Source organism: Mus caroli, unplaced genomic scaffold (genome assembly GCF_978045245.1).
Source record: "Mus caroli unplaced genomic scaffold, Mus_caroli_1 scaffold_10, whole genome shotgun sequence".
Classification (NCBI taxonomy): domain Eukaryota; kingdom Metazoa; phylum Chordata; class Mammalia; order Rodentia; family Muridae; genus Mus; species Mus caroli.
Genome location: NW_028227265.1, coordinates 3,773,021 through 3,788,346, shown reverse-complemented (window position 1 = coordinate 3,788,346; position 15,326 = coordinate 3,773,021). Strand labels below are relative to the sequence as shown.

General features: G+C 48.2%; 1 protein-coding gene across 3 annotated transcripts in view; it reads right to left on the bottom strand.

Moving 5' to 3' along the window:
- Sipa1l2 (signal induced proliferation associated 1 like 2) overlaps positions 1 to 15,326 on the bottom strand; it is a 151,363-nt gene that overhangs the window by 90,468 nt on the left and 45,569 nt on the right. For 2 of the 3 annotated variants that reach the window (XM_085843514.1, XM_085843515.1), the window contains exon 2: positions 10,771 to 10,831. The exons of the other annotated variant lie outside the window; for it this stretch is intronic. The gene's annotated coding sequence lies outside the window, so the exon portion shown is untranslated. The remainder of the gene's footprint in view (positions 1 to 10,770; positions 10,832 to 15,326) is intronic. 3 annotated transcript variants of the gene reach the window in all.

Sequence of the window (15,326 nt, the reverse complement as noted above, 5' to 3'; positions counted from 1 at the left end):
AGCTTTGGCATCCAGACAGGAAGGAACCCTGGGTAGGTAGTCCAATCCTGAAGCCTTTGCAGAGCTGAATCGTGTTCTGGTCCCCAGGTGTCAGGTGACTCTGGGTACTGTGGACTCCTGTGCAGGCATTCTCATTACGGTCAAGGACAGCGAGCTTCGTTATCACAGCAGCTCTGAGGTGCAGACCCACCTCAGAAAGAAAAACCAACCTTCTTTCCTGAAGGTCCTTTAATCAAAGTCTCTGGAAAGCTGTTTCTTCTGGTCGCAGCCCCTCCTCAGCCTTATGTTCATGTCCATTATCTTTAAGTGTGTGCAGTATTTCCTGGAGTTTGATTTGGGCAAGCCTTTTTAGCCAATGGCATATTTGTATTTTTTTTAACCAAACAGAAAATTTACATAACCAGGGTCCTTCATTATCCTAGCATGAAACCATCCCCCCCCATCCCCCTCCTGTCTCAAGGAAACAGTTCAGTGTCAACAGCACTAAATTAATGCTGCCTTTGCAAGGCTGACGCTAATTTCTGCAAAATTTAATTTGCAAAAACTAGCCCAAGGCTACTGCAATATCAAATTCACTTGATGTGTTAATTTCACACTCCAGGGTCTTCATCCCACGGGTGGGGGAGGGGGTACAGCAATTATATAAAGTAGCAGAGTGCCTGAACTTACCCAAGAGACCCCAGAGAGTAGTCCTCCCAGCCCAGCAGGGAGCCAAGGCCCACCTGGCCTGCTGCCAGCCCCTGGGAGTATGAAGAGAACACCAGAAACCTGCCAGGCTGAATCAGTCCCTCTGCAGAGCTCAACCACCAGGTACCAGCAACCCATTTAATAAACTTTGTCTTTCACCAAAGAAATTCAGTTTGCATTTAAAAAACAAATGCAAAGGCTCATTAATGGCTCAGTGGATAAAGTGCCTGTCATACAAAATGCGGATTTTGATGAGTTTGTAGCCTCAGCACCCACGTCTCAGTCCCAGCAATTGCGAGACAGTCCTGGAGCTTATGGCTAGCCTAACCAATGACCTTAGACTTAGTGAGAGACTCTCTCAAAATATAAGCTGGGGACTTTCCAAGAAGAGGCCTAGCTTACCTCCAAATGCACACACATGCATGCACATATGTACACATACATGAATATGTACACACACCCCAGGTTCTCTGTTCTCACACAGGTGACAGTATGATGGCTGCAATGTCATCTTCCAACAGAGACTACTGAGGAAGATGTCACTGTGCACCACAGACCCTTCACCTGAACCTACTAGCTGTAAACATGACACCAGAAAGACAGGCAGTAACCAATAACTTAGCTATTACAGTCACATCAGACCCTTCGGAAGCTTCTCCATCACTGGACTGCATCCCATCAGTCACTAACGAGTCTTCTAGGCAGTGGATCTCATCCTCCCTAAGGCTGTGACCCTTTAATACACTTCTTCATGTTGTAGTGATCCCAACCATGAAATTGTTGCACTGCTATATCACAACTGTAATTTTGTTACTGTTATGAATCATAATGCAAATATTTTTTGGAGCCAAAAGGGGGGGGGTCGTGATGCACAGGTGGGGAGCTAGTGTTCCAGGAGGTGAGATCTCAGGGGTCATCTTTACTCCACCTGCCCACCGAGCTTTATCTCAGGTCATACAGCTCAGATGGAGGCTGCTTTCCAGCGTCTGTCCAGGGCTCTCAGAGGAGCAGCGCTGCTGGACAGTCAGTCCCTCTTGGTCTAGAAGGACAACAGCCAGTTGCCTCAGCCTCTTCAAGTGTCTCACATGGGCAGGCAAGCACCAAGAGGGTCAGGCCTAGATAGAGCCAGGGGCCTCCACTTGATGGAAGTTTCTGGCTGTGGGCCCTGGGCTACATCAGTAACAAGTTGTAAGTCAGCTGGAAACGGAAGAGACCTCAAAGACAGAATTTCTTGAAGAAAGATTGGAAGGTAGCACAGCTGAAGAGATGAAAAACTCAGGCAGATGAGACCTGAGTATGGGGTCCCAGACTCGCTGATTTCAGAGCCCCGGTTTCTATAAAGAAAAGTAAACAAACCCCTGCGTGCCGAGCTGGCTTGTCAGCTCTGTGACTCTGAAGACAGAAGCTGGGGGAGCAAAGGTCAAGGCTGGTAAGACCAACTCTGTGAGACCCTGCCTCGAGTTTCAAAGCATGGAGAAGTGTTTTCCTAGCATGTGCTCATGGGCCCCAGGCTCAGTCTCTAGCAGTGCAGAAAAAGCCAGCATGGCGTCGTGGTATACACATCCCTGCCTCTCGTATGAAGAGTCATTTTTCAGGCACTCCCTCCTCCCGCTCCCCAGAGGAGGCCCACCTCCATGTGAAGAGATCAGGACAATGCTGAAAGGGAAAGAACATGGACTGGACTCTTCTCATCACCACATCCTTCTTGATTATCCGTCCTGCTCCCTAAGCTAATTTATGCTAAGGTAGAGTGAGGGTCAGATCAACTCTGAGAAATTGTCCTTTGATTATTTACATAGATTTATAAACTAGAGCCGGGCGTGGTGGCAAACACCTTTAATCCCAGCACTCGGGAGGCAGAGGCAGGCGGATTTCTGAGTTCGAGGCCAGCCTGGGCTACAAAGTGAGTTCCAGGACAGCCAGGGCTACACAGAGAAACCCTGCCTCGAAAAACCAAAAAAAAAAAAAAAAAAAAAAAAAAAAAAAAAAAAAAGATTTATAAGCTAGTGATAGTGGCTGACATCTGGAGTATCAGCACCTAGGAGGCTGAGGAGGGAGGACAATTTTATTTGAGGGGTTATCCTGGGCTACAAACCGAGAGTCTTTCTCAGCAAACAAAAACAACCACAAATGTTTTGAGTTTTTGTTTTTACAAAGAGGAACTTGTCACCATGAAATGTAAATTAAGCTACAGTTTAGACATGTCCCTACCAGGCTCTGAAGCATCCCTGAAGTGAACCTATGTTTTTTAATAAGACACAGTTCATAGACCCACCAGCGTGCAAAAGTAAGCACAACAACACGAGTCACAAAAAGACCAAGATGGTGACCAAAATAAGTAGTAATTCAACATACAAATGCATTCGATGAGAGTCCACTCAGCCTGTGGTCTGGGGCTGGATGAACATCTACAGTCACCCTGTGCCACAGGCCCTCCAGCAACAGACAATCCGGATGGGTAAAGCCAGCCGCAGAATCTGGGTGGGCAGCTTAGGAAGCCTGTGGGCCCTTCTGCACTGCCAACAGTACAGAGCAAAGAACCCTGGACTGAGCTACTTATTGTCTGGGCTTTTATGATTCAACCCCTGATGGTCCACATGGACAACTCCCTCTGGAGGGCCTGGAGGAAAATCATCCTCTGGGCCCCACCCTAAACTTACTTACGAAATCAACACCAGAGGCAACAGGGAAGAGGATACAGGATGCTCTGTGCAGTGACCTTGGTCATGGATCTAGGAGCCAAGATGATGTTTGGAAATCAGTAAACAGCTTCCACAGTTGAAGTGAGCAGGTGCCATAGAGCCAGGCACCTGAGGAACCCCAAGGATGTATTAATACCAACTAGATGCCAGCCAGGCCACTGGCAAACTCAAGGAGCATGACAGACACTAGAGAGGACAAGTGGGAAGGATGGCTCAAATGCAGCCAGTGGAACCTAAGTGGAGCCCTCCACACAGCTGTACACCTGTCCTTACAGTGGCTGACATCCCAGGAACATATACCAAGGCCTGGAAGGCCAGCCCTCTGCAAGTATCCCAGAGTTATATGGACAGCTTCTTGTTTACCACCTCCTACAAGTAACACTAACAACAACAACAACAACAACAACAACTTTATTTGGCTAATCACCTAGAAGAAAGTTAGTTTGAGAATGATCTTAATTTAGTTGTGTGTTTGAAAAAGTCAGTCTCACGGCGTGAAGTCTAGTGCACTGCTTGGTACAGCATCTTAACTGAGAGATACCAAGGGGAAGAAGTGGCCAGTCTATCCCGTGGCCTCAGGAGAGCGTCAGGTTCTATAAGAGGCAGGCAGGCTTCAGTGATGGCAAGCAAGTCAGCCCTTCCATCCTGATGAGCAAACATATTCAGAGCGTAAAATCAGAAACTAACAAGATCCAACTGCCCGACTGCTCTTTCTCATCCTCTTTTATTCCGCAGAGACAGGGTCTCATAGAGACCAGGCTGGCTTTGAACGCACTGTGCAGCCAAGAGTGACCATGAACCTGTCATCTTCCCGCTCCTACCTGCCAAGTGCTGGGATGTCAGACCTGATTTCTGTGGCACTGGGGATGAAATCCAGGGCCTCCTTCACGCTAGAGAAGCATGCTGCCAACTAAGCTAGTGACACCCCCAGCCCAAGTGGTCTTTTAAAACAAACGTCAAGTAATAAACAGTACTTGCTTTCTCGATTGGTCATCAGGCCAGGCCAATGGGATCCCTTCCTCTGAGAAAACAACTCAAGACACAAAAGACTTGGAAGGAGGAAACAGCTCCCTTGTTCACTTTCCCCAGCAGCACCACTAACTGTGCATATGTTAGCACATTTTAAAAGGAGGAGAAATAAAAAACTGCAACTTAACCAGTGTGTGTGAAACAGAGCTGGAGAAACTGCAGAGAGTGCTCCACAGATACTGGAGTACTCCACATCCACCAGTGTGCTCCACAGACACCGGGAGTGCTCCACATACAACAGAGTGCTCCCCAGATTCCTAGCATAGCTGTACAGGACCAGCAGACCTCTGGGTCTCCAAGTACTTTCCAAGGAAGAAACAACTAAATAAGAGAAGAGAAGATGTAGAAGAAGAGAAAATCCTACCCTCCTGAACAGTGAGGCGGGAAAGCCTGCTTGTAACTCAGCCTTGTCAGACAGAACACAGCAGCCGAAAAAGGTTCAATAGCCTTTTTATAAACCTATTGTGTGGAGAAGTTCCTAAAAATAGTGCGGTTCCCAGGCAGGCAGATCACAGGAGTAATGGCTGCATGCTAAGCTTCTCACAATAGACAAAGGACAGGAAAGGAGGGTAGGCTGCAGCTCCCTCAGTACCAGGCTCCTGAGGCTGGCTGCCTTCCTCGCTGGACACTCCCACAGGCTCTGTGTGCTCAGAGGGTGAACCATATCAGCCCTCACACCCTCTCCATGAAGAGGAGAGGGCAGCAGGTGACAGCAGGGAAGTCAAGCCAGAACCCATGAGTCACATAGTCGTGGCCACTAAAGAGAACTTTCTCACTCTTTGAAGGCAATGCCTGCCCTATGACAATTACCGTGGTTCTTGCTAATTTTCTCTTGTGCCAAAACAGCTTCTCCACCTCCACTGCCTATCACCCAGGAAAGTCTAGGAATACAGATGCTGGCAGCTCGCCAGTGATTTGGCTCTCAAATACCAAACACAGGATTTCCAAGTTTCTTAGAGGCAAGATGGTAAAGTGTTTGCAGGCCTGGTGACCACAGTTGGATTCTGAACCTATGTTAAGATGGGAAGACAGAACTGACGGTACAAGTTGTCCTCTGACCGCCACACACGCACTGTGGCATGAGGTTTCCCCTCTCTGATACATAGATTTTATTATTACATTGATTGCCTCCAGTACAACGATGCTTTAAAAAGTGTCTTGACTGAGCAGCTAAGAGCTTAAGGCAGCACTGGCCACCTGACCAGCCCAGCAAAGCAGGCAACAAAATGCTCTTAGGCTTGCCAAGCGCTGACCATGCAAGCCTGAGGACTTACCTGAGTTTGAGCCCAAGAACCCGAGTAGAAAAGCCCAGCATGACAGCTCACGGCTGGAGAGACAGACAGTGATAACACATACACAGCTCAGAGGCAGTCACAGGTGGGCCTCTGGTTCACTGACCAACTAGTGTATTTCTAAGAGAGTTTATCACCAGGCTAGTCAATAGTCTGTCTTAAAACAAACAAACCAAAACCAAAACCAGAAAAAAACCAAAAACCAAAAACACCCCATGGTGTAAGGCACCCCAGGACTGTAACCACCTCCATGTGAGCACACATACGTGCGTGCCTGCACTTAGAAGTGTGTACTCGTGCATGCACACACGCCAGCCTAGAGTAAGCCATTATTAGTGTCGAAGCCATCATAGTCTACACAGCCAAAAGATAAGAGCACCACCGTTGTGGAGTGCACAAAGGGACTGGACAGAGTTCACTCTGAGAAGCAGGAAACACATAACAAACTGAAAACTGAAAATCCACATTTCAATAGCCCTACATCCCTGATACTAACTTTGCATTCACATTTTCTTTTTTCAATACAGAGGTTAACATCTTTGCCATGAATTCTTATTATGGAGACAGGGCACGCACCCAAGATGGAGAGAAGTAACTTGTCTACAGTAAAGAAGCTGCAGATGGCTCACCGCAAGCCCTGGAGGACATCCTCACCCTGTGACCGTCCTGGACAGGCTAATGAGGGCATTCTGTGGATGCTGTGTCCTTTTCCCATGGCCCAGCTATCAGAACATTGGAGGAGTAGACCCTGAGAAACCGGGATTTCCAAGTAACCTCATGAAGGGAAAGACTGAGATCCGGGGCCAGCCAGAGGGACAACTTGTCTCCCAGGAAGAGATACCACACAGCTCTGACAACCTGTCAGATCGCCGTGCAGGGCAGGAGCTGAGAGGAAGGTCAGCGGTGGGCGGGACCACACTTGACCAGCAGTGCTTAGCTATGCACACACGCCCTCAATTCAACCTAAACCTCCTACAGTCAGGACTCTGAAGAAGGGAAGTTGGGAGAAGAGAGGAGGAGTCACTGGACATCTGGGCTCCTCTTCTCTCTCCATGTGACCACTCGGACTAATCTCCTTTCTTGGCTTCCCCTGTCACTTGTCCTTCTATGTGCTCTAGTGAGGACGGTAGCCAAGCCGAGCCTCTCTGGGTTTCTAGGGCCCTGCCCCATCCTAACACTACCAGTTACAGTGCTGCAGGTCCAGAGGCAATGGGATCCCTAGGTTCTTTAAAAGCCAATTAGCTTTTTTAACTTCTGTGCCAGAAGTTACTGAATCTTAAAGCTTAGCAGACTCCTACCTACCCCAAACCCTGAGGCTAAAAATGCTGAGACAGTCCAGGAACCCTGGAGCCACTCTCACCAGAGGCTCTCATCAGCAGAATGGAAAGTGCATTGATTCCCAGGCACAGAGCGAAAGGAGGCCATAAAACGCAAGTCATCTCTTCCCAGGTGGAAGAAGTCATTCAGGGTCACTTGTGTTGGCTGCCTGTGGTCAGTCCCATCTGGCTCAGATTGAATTCTCACAGTATTCCCTTCAGAAATTATGTCACACGGACATATAGATCACGGTTAAGTGTTCTTACCAACAATTTAGCTAATTTTCTCCCCCAGAAATTAAATAGCTATATCAGTAGTGCAAATGTCCCCATTAATAAAATTCATCAGAAACCTTGAGAGTGATGGCTGGAATGAGCATTCCTGCAGCCCAGCAGCTGAGGTGCACACGAGGTGCTCCCCACGGCTCACCAGACCAGGACCCGTCCCCTCCCCCAGGTCGTTGACTGGGTGTGACGCTACAGTGCATTTTGCTATAGTATGTATGTGTGTGTATATATATATATATATATATGTATAGTATATAGTATATATAGTATATAAGTGAAGCACTTAAATCTAGGTTTCACTCAAGGCCCTGGGCTCAACCTCCAGCAATGAACAAAAGGTTTAGGCAAATTGATCAAGGTTAAATAAACAAACCCTGACAATTGGCTGGCCTTGCTCAGCTGCTGACCAACACTAAGACCCTACCGTGAAGGTTCCTGTCACTAAATCTCAGGTGCCACCAAACTCAGTTTTGGGATGTATTATGTTGGGATTTTTTTTTTTTTCTTTTTTTGAAACAATGTCTCATATGTAGCCCAACCTAGTCCAGAGTTCACAATTCTCCTGCCTAAGTATCTTGAATGTTGCTATTACAGGTCTCTGCCACCAACACGCAAAGTCCACGTACTAGCATGTTTGTCTACATATATGGCCCGGGCTGGTTTCCAAGCAGCTCATCTTCATCCTCACAGGATGCGGAGCAGGAGTAGCAATGCCAAGCACACAGACAGACTTAAAGAAAAAGAGGATGGCTGCTAAGTGTAGTTTAATGTAAACAGAGAAGCTCGTCAGCCACTGATTCCATGCTCTAGTTCCCAGGCTGGACCATGTGCTTAGGGTCTCTGTTCATCTTTCAAAGTGGGGTTTGGCCAGGTAGGTGAGTAGGGGACCAAATGACCCAAGGTCTTAAGAGCTTTGCCCCTAGAGAGCCAGAAGCACGAGAGCCTGAGTTAGAACTACTCAGGATGTGGCAGATTCCCCAACTGCTCTCAGACACATGGTTAATTAACAGAGACAAGCCTCCATGGAACAAAAACAGTTATTTCACCAAGGAATCAAAGCCTGAACACTACCCATTGTTCTTCAGTGAATGCCTCCTTCAGGAAACCTTCCTCTGCTGCTGCCACCAAACAAACGCTCCATATAAACAAACAAACCACAGAAAGGAAACAGCTTATGAAATTACAACGTGTTCTGCGGCAGAGCCCAGTCCTCGCATTCATAAACCCAGAGCCGACGGCTTTTCGCTAAGGGAGGGAAAACACAACAGTAGTCATTACAATGCAGGACTGTAAACGCCTTCCCAACTGAAGCACATTGCAAGTCTGGTGCACAGTAGGTATGTCCTTCCATCTACTAGGATATAGATGCACATATGTATATATATATATATACATGGATAGAGGTCAGAGGGGGGGCACACATGTGCCGCTGCATTACATGGAGACCAGAGTTCTTTCCTGCTACCATGTTATTTCTGGGGACTGAGCTCAGGAAGTCGGGTTTGCACTTTCACTCACTGAGCTATTAGTTCCTCTGGGGGAGGGGGTGTAGGGTGGGTATCAACAGTTCTGGCTGAACTCATAAGGAACTCAATATGTAAATCAGGCTGGCCTTGAACTCACAGATATCCACCGGCCTCAGATTCCGAGTGCTGAGATCCAAGGTCTGCAAAACCACTCCCAGGTAATTCCACTTTTAAAGTTTACAGGAAGTCCGTGGGTATCAGTTACCTTTGGTATCCTCCAGTGCATGTCTGGGTTGAATGAAGTAATACTCTTATATATAACACAATGAACTATGATCTGAAACACTACAGATGCTACCCAACATCTCTGGCAGGTGTCAGCACACACTAGGACCTTCCCATGGTGACCCACTAAGCGTTGGTCTGGAAATGGGTCCTCCAGGTGGAGAAACCCAAGCATAGCGCTTTCCACAGCTCTCTTAGGTGAGAAAACGCCAAAGGGTGCTCAGCTATGTCCAGGTAGCTCCAGCCTCAGCCAGCCACCTGGCTTTGACAGCACCGACTTGACACCCAGCTGGAGTGGAGCCCACGGCACTGGAAGGACAGATGCTGTGTCACAAGGTTCCTTCCTTAAACCAAAACCCTGCAGTCCTGCCTACTTCCTGTACTGGAACATTCCTCACCTCTCTGCACTGCTATTTCCACGTCAGAGTTTACTTAGGCTCAAGGGCTTCCCTGAGCACAGGAAGTGGACGGTGTCTTCTGGTTCCCATCAGGAGGGAACAAGGCCGCCATGTCAGAAAAGCCATCCTGGCCTCTGCTGCCACTCCTCAGCAGTCACTCCCTTCTGTAGAGACTTCCACAGCTCACCACACACATGAGCCTCATGCATTGATCACGACAGTGTGTGGTGATGCTGCCATCTCTGGTGGGGAGATCCTGTCCTTGTTCAAACACTTGCCTTGACAACATTATAAAGGCCAGCCCAGCTACAGCTGTCAAAGGAGCATGAAGGCAGACAGACAGATACAGAGAGAAAAAGAGAGAGAGAGAGAGAGAGAGAGAGAGAGAGAGAGACAGGCACACAGACAGACACACAGACAAATAAACACACACACACGAACACACAAGAAACATGGCAGTCATATGTAGCACCGAGCCCTGGACTGGACACTGGATGGAGGTGGATGATGCTGTGAAGGACTGGTACTCTGTGTCAGATGGGGACCTGAACTGGGATGCTGGTAACAGATGGAGCACAGATGGGCCAGTACTAAGTAACTCAAGGTTGATAACTAACCTGCTGTGACTCAACACACACATTTACTCCTAAGAAACATACACTCATGTTCTTAAGGGCAAAGGGTGGAAGATCACACATGTGAGGTACAAAAGAGCACATGTGTGAGTGGGGACTTAAGAGGCAGGGCAGACACAGGGTCCTTCAGAGACCTATCTCACTTCCTGCCGTTTCCATGTATTCTGTAGTTCATGTGAGGAAGGGGGAAATGCCACCTTGACTCAAGGCTGAAAGGGGCAGCCAACAGTCACTCCCATCTGGCCTATCTGTCTTCCGGCAGCTCACCTCAGCACCCCCACCCCACATCGTGTCCTGAACTGTCCAGGACAGTGGACTTCAGGCAGCCCTTTGCCCACAATACTATGCTTGCCTGCGTCTCTGTTACCTAAGGGGCACTCTCTCCACGGAGATGCACAAACTGATTATAAAGTACACATCCTCGAAACACACCAAGGGACACATAGAAACTCATCAGGGACTAGGTTTGAACCCCCACTCCCACGCCACTAGGCAACCCTAATGTTCAAAGGAGCCCGTGTGAGCCCTGCTCACCACACCTGCTACAGCATGCAATACATCGAGAAAACACAACCTTTCCAAAGAACCATTCCTGGGATGCAGGAGTCCAATTAAAACATCAAGTAGCTGCGGAGGGTAACCTGGTTTGCACAGCAGCCTGCAGCCACTTACCTAAAAAGGCTGCAACTTCCGCTGGCAGAGCCTGGAGCTCACAGCCCGCAGCAGCAACAACCTTGAATGCTTCCCTGAATGAGGACATCTCATCTGCATCCCATTTCTCCAGCCTCAACAAATACTCTTAAAACGCCTGAGTTCTAATTCTACCACAGGAAACAGCAACACGAGTCAACCACATCCCCCAACAGCCTTTATGATCACAGTCATTTCTAAGTGTTATGGAGGCAACACCAAGACCAGAAGGAGAAGGGTGTTCCAGATTACCCTGTTAAATCACAACTGCATCTGGTGACAGTTCCGATACTGTTTACAAACTCACACCTACTGTAAAAGGAGAGGGAAGGAAAGAAGGGAGTGGCAGAGTCCACAGGCCATCCTGCTTCCCTGAATGAGGAACCTGGTGCTCAGAGAAGCACTGCCTTCTTGGAAGGTCCAGATTCTTGGTTCTTGGCCCAGGCTGCAGTTCTGCTGGAAGAGTGCTTGCCTGCCTAGCACGTGTAAAGCCCGGGTTCTGTTCTGAACCTCACCTAAACCATGCACAGCAGTGCACACTGGGATTCAGCACTCAAGGGGTGGACACAGGAGGGGAGTGGGGAGACTATGAATGACTATGAATTGAAGTCAGACTGCTCCTCAGATCACAAAGCTGGAAGAGTTCAGGGTAGGGGGCAGGGGCCTGGTTAGCTGAAGGGTCCTCTAGCAGGTAGGAAATGAGGAATGCTGGGAAAACCTGGTGGCCAGTGTCTGCTTTCATATGTTAAATAGCACCTCAGCCCTTCATCCTAGGTTTGAAACCTAACAGGTTCCCAGCACCCACGTGTGGACAACAACAATGTAATTCCAGTTCCACAGAACCTCACGCCCTCTCTGGCCTCTAGGGCTTATGCACATAAATGTAGGCAACACACATACACAGATAAATACGCCTTTCAAAGTACTTCTTGAAATGACAGTGAACAGGAGGGATGTATGGGAAAACTGACAACAAACCCTTCACCTTCTGTTATAAACAGCGTTGCCCAAAGACTGTCTGCGTTTGCAAGCCTCTGCCATCTGGATGCAGAGCAGACCACTGGGTTCTCCTACCTGCTTTTTGCTCAGCCTTTGACACTGGCATTCACCTCAGCAGCTCTGTTACGCGTTGGGAGAGGAGGAGACAGAACCGGATAAGAGTGCTTTGGTGTCCTTGATGGGCCTGGATCTGACATCCTGAGGACCCTGGAAGGAGCTCTGGTCACCCAGGGATTCTGAGCACACTGAAAATTATTGTTGAAATTTCCCTCGGGAATCTGACCAGGTCTCTGTCTTCTGCAGGTTGTTGGGCTGGGCTGGGCTGCAGCTGGGCTGCTTTCCCTACATAATCCAATCATTTTGGTTACCTGCCCTCTTTGTTCCTTTGGGCCTCCAGGCTGTTGTACCTGGTTCCCTCTCCCTACAGAGCTCAAGGTCATGTCTACCCTTGACTCTCCCATATATCTATAATAGACTTTCTCCTCCATCATACCTAGGGTAATCATGTACCTTTGCTCGCTCGCTCACTCACTCTTTCTTCCTTCCTTCCTTTCTTTCTTTCTTTCTTTCTTTCTTTCTTTCTTTCTTTCTTTCTTTCTTTCTTTCTTTCAGAACCTGGACCCTTATCACTGACCCATTTCTCCAGCCTCAACAAATACTCTTAAAACGCCTGAGTTCTAATTCTACCACAGGAAACAGCAACACGAGTCAACCACATCCCCCAACAGCCTTTATGATCACAGTCATTTCTAAGTGTTATGGAGGCAACACCAAGACCAGAAGGAGAAGGGTGTTCCAGATTACCCTGTTAAATCACAACTGCATCTGGTGACAGTTCCGATACTGTTTACAAACTCACACCTACTGTAAAAGGAGAGGGAAGGAAAGAAGGGAGTGGCAGAGTCCACAGGCCATCCTGCTTCCCTGAATGAGGAACCTGGTGCTCAGAGAAGCACTGCCTTCTTGGAAGGTCCAGATTCTTGGTTCTTGGCCCAGGCTGCAGTTCTGCTGGAAGAGTGCTTGCCTGCCTAGCACGTGTAAAGCCCGGGTTCTGTTCTGAACCTCACCTAAACCATGCACAGCAGTGCACACTGGGATTCAGCACTCAAGGGGTGGACACAGGAGGGGAGTGGGGAGACTATGAATGACTATGAATTGAAGTCAGACTGCTCCTCAGATCACAAGCTTCACCATCCACAACTTATATTTCAAAGCAGTAGCTATAAGAACTGCAAACTAAAGCTTCCTAAAATCCACACTCCTGTATGATAGATAGCACAAGGGCCCAAGATACAGCAAGGAGGGGTACTGACCAGAAGGAACCCAGGAGCAGGCGTCCAGCAAGATGAGGCAGCCCCCAGTAAGGAGGACAGCCCACCGTCCTGCTCAGAAGCTGCTGTGCTGACTTGGTACCTTCATGAACCACTTCACTACGACATGAAGACAAGCTTATCACTTATGCAGAAGGCTGTCACTGGCCTCTGCTTTAGAAAGCCGACCTTCCTCAGTCCGCCTCCATCTTTAGGAAGCGCAAAGCAGCTGATGAGACGTTACTGAAGCCCCTCGGCAGCAGCTGGGTTTCTCCTTCGATGAGCAATTGCTCTTGTTCTGAGGCTCAGAATCAGAGGCACAGGCAGCAGGTCCCTCAGCCTTGCCATGGGATCCAGGATTTGCATCCAAAGAACTTACAGTGGCTCTAGAGCAGTGGTTCTCAACCTTCCTAATGCTGCCACCTATGATACAGTTCCTCCTATTGTAGTGACCATAAAAAAATTATTTTTATTGCTACTTCATAATTGAAAATTTGCTACTGTTATGAATTGTAATGCAAATATCTGTGTTTTCTGCTGGTCTTAGGCGACCCCAGATGGGGCGTGACCCACAGGTAGAGAAACACTGCTCTAGCGGTATGTGTCTAGCCACTCTGACAACAGCTCTCATTCCAACTGACCCAAGTGTCCTTTGATGGGTGAATAAACAGTGTGGCTCATTCACACAATGGAATGTTATTCAGCCTTAAGGAGGAAGGGAATTCTGACGTCTGATGCATTATGACTGAAGCTCCAGGGCCACTAAGTGAGATACATGAGTCACAAAGGGACAAAGGCTGAGACAGACCATTTCTCTTAAATGGGGTTCCAGGAATAGTGAAGACTCAAAGCAGAAGCAGAATGGATAGGTTCAGAGGGAGGAAGATAAAGGAGGTTGCTTTAGCAGGTTCAGAATTCTAGTCTTATGGAAAACCACAAACAGACAGACAGACAGACACAATGGCTACATAAATATATGAATTTACTTGATAATGCCTAACTGCTTATGTTACAATATAATGACCCCAAACACCAAAATATTTGTGAAAGACTTCCTATCCAAGTGTTCCCTGGCCTGTCTGTCCATCTATCACAGCCAGCAGTTCCCACAGGCAGCCCCTAGCTTCTAGCCATTGTAGTAGGACAAGAGCACACTGCGTTGTGATGGTCTCTGCCACTGAGGCTGTGCAAGAGGAACACTATGTGTGACACATGGAGCCATCACCAGGGAGACCTATGCGGGAGACAGGACTGCACTGCGAATAACAAGTATCTCTTGCGAACACAGTAGGACCTTCCAGACTTTAAGAGAGAGGCATTTCTGAAGCATCGCTGTTTTCAAAGATCAATATTCCAATTTTCCTGTAAGGAGGGTTCTGTCCTCATGTGTCCTTGTGTGCATGTATTATGAGACCTCAACACAAATTCGAAAAGTCTGCTGCTAATAGTCAGCTTCACAGCGCATTTCTGGGTTACTGTCTGTATTTTATGGTGAGACCCCTACACGATGAACATTCTGAGAAAGCACCTTCCCTTCCCCTGACACAGCAAGCATCCCATGAGAAGCAAAGCCCATTCTTTCAGCTGCTTTTGTTTATGGCCAGGAAAGGAAGCCACAGATTCTCTGAGTAGCATCAATGAGGACTCTGGAGCCTGGCCACACTTCCTCCTTCACAGGTGGCTTAATGAGGTAAGGGCTCTGTCTGGGCTGGGAAGGGGGGGAGGGGGAACACCTAAAACTGGGTTTCCAGCGAAGCAGTCTTCCCCAGCAACTGTTATGTACTGGGATGCAAGGGAAGGGGCAGGAAGATCCACATTCCTAGGTCTGTGCTGGGGACACCTCACAAGATGCTCTGCACAGAAACAAGCCATGCAGACATGCCCCTCCCCACACCTTGTTCCTACCAGCAGGCTTCCTGATGAAGTGAGGTTCTGAGGAAGTGCAGCCAGCACCAACCCACAGTTATTCCTTGTAGCTCTTCCGCCAGTGGTAAGAAGACAACCCGCCAGTATACAGGGAAATCAGCATCTAAGCAAGGCTACCTTTTGGTTTGGTTTGTTTTTTTTCTTTAACAGTAAAATTCTTGGGGCTGTGTAGAGTGCTTGCCATGTAAGCTTGAGGCCCTGAGTTCAATCCCCAGAACCCAGGAAGAAAAGTCAGGCATGATGGTGTGCTCCTACAAACCCAGTGCTGGGATTTAGAGGCAAAGAGGCAGGTACGGTCACTGG